We start from the raw sequence: 5,470 nt of genomic DNA, 5'->3' as shown, positions 1-5,470 counted from the left end.
TACACAGAATTTCCAATCAGTAGGTTACACTTAACTTCTTTTATAACACACGCTATAAATCACAGTGATTTACACTTTACTTACGGTGCCTACTGTTCGTTTGACTCAATTAGCTATATCTTCAATCTATCTGCATATCTATCTATCCCTGGCTTTATTTGCCGGGCTTATATACTAAAAAAGAGGGCGCCTGGTAAACACTCGGACATTCACTGGGTTTCTCGATAAGTCATGATCCTTCTAGAAACTCCAGTGCGCATGCTCCCAGCGTCGCGTGACTTCCGCTGTCGTAACAATATTGTTTTTCGAAGAGTTTCTCTGGTTATCGATAAATAAAAATCAACTTGGTGGTGAAAAGCTAAGTTATCAAATCCTAAAGTCAAACAATAAACGTATAATAATTCACGATAATGAACAATTCAAATAATTCAGAGCCTTCTATCTCACTATGATCGATTTGCGTTAATGTAGTGATCTAAGATATAATGCTTGAATTATTCAGGTGACAAAATGAATTGTATCATCGGTTTGTCTTTGCTGAGGTTTTTTTAAAGAACTGACTGGTAGCATGACTGGCAGGAATTTTATTGTTTCATTAAAATATATTATAACACTGTAGCTTCTGCTTGTTGAAAAAAACATGTTTATTTTTCCAAAGTTACGGTTTAAACGCCAGAAGCTGGCGAAGCATTAGAAACCAGTAAGCCTAAAATTTGTGATAATAATCATGTTAACTGCAGATGTTTTTTTTCTGCAGTTAGCGTTATTTTTTTATCAGAAATATTAGGCCTGTTATGTTTATTTTTGACTTTAATATCCTAAACCCTAACAATATAGCGAGAAACGTAGTGGTGAAAAACAGAAAATAAGAGCAAAACATTATCATCAATTAGTATTTATCGTGTAAATGTTCTTAGTTCAAGAGGCCTTTTTCTTGCCTTTATTTCAAGTGGAGACCAATATTTAAAAATCTACATTGATTCATTGCAGAAGCGTCGCTAAGTGCTTAAAAGATTCGGGGCTTGGGCCCATAGACGCGGGAATTTTCGTCGTTTCAGTATGATATCGATCATGGTTTTCAATTCTGATTTTTCAAGACACTAACTGGGGATTCGGGGCACTATTAAATAGAATCGGGGCACAGGCTTCTTGTGCCAGTGCCTAGCGACGTCTTTGACTGATTGTTTCGTAGGTGTTAATAAACAATAGAAAATGAGCATTCTGCAAACTACACGAAGTTAAAAGATTTCTAGAATATAAATAGGACACCAGTTTTATTTGTTTCTTGTTAAGCACAAAGCTATACAACAGGCTATCTGATCTCTTCCCACCTCAAGTATCAAAACTCGTCTTTTAGAGTTACAACACTAGTACATACCACTGAGTCATATGTGTGTGTGTGGTGTGTGGGAGGGGGAGAGGGGGGTTATGATGAGAAGTTGAATGGCTGAAAGTACGTTTAATTTTCGGAGTTAAGGCTAAGAGATGTTCTATTTCAACATTTAGAAATTTATTCCAAAATAAATGCAAGATTTCTTCAAACTCAGAATTATGATTAATTTTAGAAAAATGTTGTTATACTTGGGGGGGGGGGTCTTACTATGAAAATTGTTAGGATTAAGACTTTACAATGATGAATTTCGTTAAAAATAAATACTTTCCTTTCCTTTGGCGTTAATGGTTTGCAAATGCAATGAATTGTAAATATATCCAACCCCCCTAGTGGTTCAGCAGTAAGTATGAAGGCTTATAACGTCAAAAACTGCATTTCAATACTCATGGTGGACACAGCATAGATATCCCATTGTGTATAGCTTTGCGCTTTTTATCATATACCTTTGGAAATATCTTTGAACTTCATCCAGCCTTTGGAGTAGTTCCTATGAGAAAGATAAAATCAAGTTTAAAATTCATAACTGTTTATGACAGTTTCAGTTCTTGTTTGGTAAACTAATCTTCAAAGTTTTGACCTAGTTGAAGTTCTAGCAGCAAACCATCTACTACAAATTTTCGAAAATTACCACGAGTGGAGAAATATAACAAGTTGAAGGCAGGATGTGTAAACGGATAATCAGAGTATAACAAGTAATGGCTGTGAAGTTGAGAACATAGGCGCATATACACCACACACATTTAGAATTAATTTCAACCGTACGATTAGTTTAAGTCCAAATCTCGCAGCTTTTAACAAAAACTGGGGTTTTCGGACATCTAGGTGTGCCATTACAACGTAGAAACTTACTTAGTATAGAAATTTGAATTATTTTATTGCTTTTTTGTGGGCATGCTTATTATTTTGCACAGCTATCAAGTCCAGAGAAAATGTGAACATTCGTCTCCCAGATAGTCTGTAAGTTGTAAGAAAAGGATTACGTATAAAGCCTTCAATATGTTTAACATAGTCACGTGACTATGAATACTGAACTCTACGTGGCGTAACCACCATATACGTAAAATAATATCTACGTGCTTTGTCTGCATTTCTATCACTTTATAGAGCCTTCTGTCCCAGAACGTTTCCCCACACAAAACCGCCTGGTTTTCGGGTTAATTTATGTATAGAAATAGAAACCTTATAATTCCGGTTCACCAGCAAACATTCATGTGACGAGTGTGATTCAAATTTGTAAAAACAATTATGGGACATGGTGAAAGGGGAAGTCCAACGGGAAGACATAGATAGGCACACGGTGGTACCGGTACTAGGTGTAACCATGTGACAAATAAAACCGTTTCCCAGTACACAGCTAAGGGATTACCTACTACAACGTAACAGAGTATTATTTGACTAGTCTTCAAGATGGCGCATACGCCAGGGGATATAATCGCAGTTTTGTTTTGTAATATCTCATTCGTTTATGAAGATATCTCAACAAAAACAGGCAATCGAACAGGAAGGAGGCCAAGCGTTCTTATGGTGCAACTATTTTTTAAATTCAATAATAAACTCTGTTAATTAAGAGACAGGATTATGTTAGCTAGATTAGAGCTACCCCAAAGTGCTTACTGGCTAAAGGTAGTGTCTTATTAAAGATATAACATGACACATAGAAAAGTCTCCATTCTGGAAAATAGTGTTAATACAAATTTTACAGTTTAGATTGTTGTAACGGTATCTGTTGTTGGGCGCATTCTTTTGACTTTTTCGATACACAAAATAATTAATGATAACAAAAGCTGGCCCGGCATGGCCAGGTGGTTAGGGCACTCGACTCACAATCTGAAGGTCGCGGGTTCGAATCCCCGTCACACCAAAGATGCTCGCCCTTTCAGCCGTGGGGGCGTTACATTGTGAAGGTCAATCCCACTATTCGTTGTTAAAAGAGTAGCCCAAGAGTTGGCGGTGGGTGGTGATGACTAGCTGCCTTCCCTCTAGTCTTACACTGCTAAATTAGGGACGGCTAGCGCAGATAGCCCTCGTGTAGCTTTGCGCGAAATTAAAAACAAACAAAAGCAATTTATTTTTTGAACTTTAGCTTAACTAACTTTCGCTGACAGAAGTACAGTAGACGCTAACACAACAATTTCACTCAGTTGCTAATTTTCTCTCGTTCGTACGGTACATTTTCTTTTCTCTTGTACTTCGTTGAAATATTAGTTCAATATTCACAATACAAACTCAACAATTCATCAACTGTGACAGATTCACCAATAAATTAAATCTAGTATAATTCGCTATTTATATATCTCAAGTCATTTCCTAAATTTAATAAAATTTTAAACGTGAAAACTCACTCTAGTCAAACAACACAAAAGTCTGAATTAAAATAAACAAACACAACCCACAAAAACATAACAAAGCATCCATGTTTCAATTTGTTATAACCATAAAGCCGTTAAAGCAAGATATTAAGTTTCCTTACCTCGTATTATACCAATGTATCCAAAACTAAGATATTAAGTTTCCTTACCTCGTATTATACCAAAGTACCCAAAACTAAGATATTAAGTTTCCTTACCTCGTATTATACCAAAGTACCCAAAACTAAGATATTAAGTTTCCTTACCTCGTATTATACCAAAGTACCCAAAACTAAGAAGGATGTTGGAGTAGTTACGATTTAAAAGACGAATTTCCGTGAAATATCGGAAAAAAATCAGGCCTAAAATGTTAATAAAAATCAAATCAACTGAAGATGTATCTTTTCCCCTACATTCCTCTTAATTTCTTCAATGCGGCTAAAAATCGGAGATGTGTAAAAATAGCATTTCAGCTGTATCTTTTGTCTCCCACAAATAGCTGCCCAAGAAGGATTTTGTTCAATATCAGAACTCATTATTTAGGCTGGGGAATGAAGAACAAAAGAGCCGCAATATAAAAATTAATAATAAAAAATAATAATAATAATAACTGAGCTAACATGATTTTTATGATAATTTTGAGGCCTATTGGATTCTAATTGTTCGTTGGCTTTCTGAGTTTTAACCGTAACTTGAAAGGTAATATGATGCATATGTGTAATAACGTTCATAGTCTCTCATCACCTAGCCCAAACCACGAGTTTTGGAATTGAACGAAAAGCTTCTTGGGCAGCGGCTTGTGATAGTTCTGAAATGCTGTTTTTACACACCTCTGATATTGAACCGCAGTGAACAAATTAACGGGAATGTGGAGAAAAAACAACATTTGTAGTTAACTTGATAACACTTCCAAGCGGAAGTCACGTGACGCTGGTAACACGTGATGATATTCCAGAAGGATCGGGGAACCACACGAATGTCCCAGCGTTTGCTAGACGCCCTCTTTTTTAGTATATAAGCCCGGTAAATAAAGCGAGATAATAATTGCAGATAGACAGATATAGAGACAGATAATCGAGTCAAGCCGTAAGTAAAGTGCGTGAATCGTCGTGAAATTATAGCGTGTGTTTAAGTTAAAGTGACCGTGGAAATTATGTGTATTGCAAAGTTGTATTGAGAAAGAATAAACTAGTTTTATTTAAGAAGCTCCTCGGGAAGAATTTATACGGGAAATTAACAAACAAGCGGATAAGCAACTGTACAATCAATTGGTGATTTTTTACAAAATACATAAATTTTAATTGAAATTACTTATTTATTAAAGGATTTCAAAACAAATTGAACCTTTTTTCCTGTGAGACTTCTCATTTTCATTCAGATATATTCGTAAATAGATAATATATTCTCAAACGATCACAAGTCCTAAAAACTAAGTACAGGTGCTTTAAACGGGATACAGTGTTCTCCTAAAGACTAAGTACAAGAGCTTTAAACATAATACATTGTTCTCCTAAAGACTGTGTACAAGTACTTTAAACGGGATACAGTGGTCTCCTAAAGACTAAGTACAGGAGCTTTAAACGGGATACAGTGTTCTCCTAAAAACTAAGTACAGGTGCTTTAAACGGGATACAGTGTTCTCCTAAAAACTAAGTACAGGTGCTTTAAACGGAACACATTGTTCTCCTAAAAACTAAGTACAGGTGCTTTAAACGGGACACATTGTTCT

The sequence above is a fragment of the Limulus polyphemus genome, unplaced genomic scaffold (assembly GCF_000517525.1).
Source record: "Limulus polyphemus unplaced genomic scaffold, Limulus_polyphemus-2.1.2 Scaffold3460, whole genome shotgun sequence".
Lineage (NCBI taxonomy): Eukaryota > Metazoa > Arthropoda > Merostomata > Xiphosura > Limulidae > Limulus > Limulus polyphemus.
Note: the sequence above shows the minus strand (reverse complement) of the source record.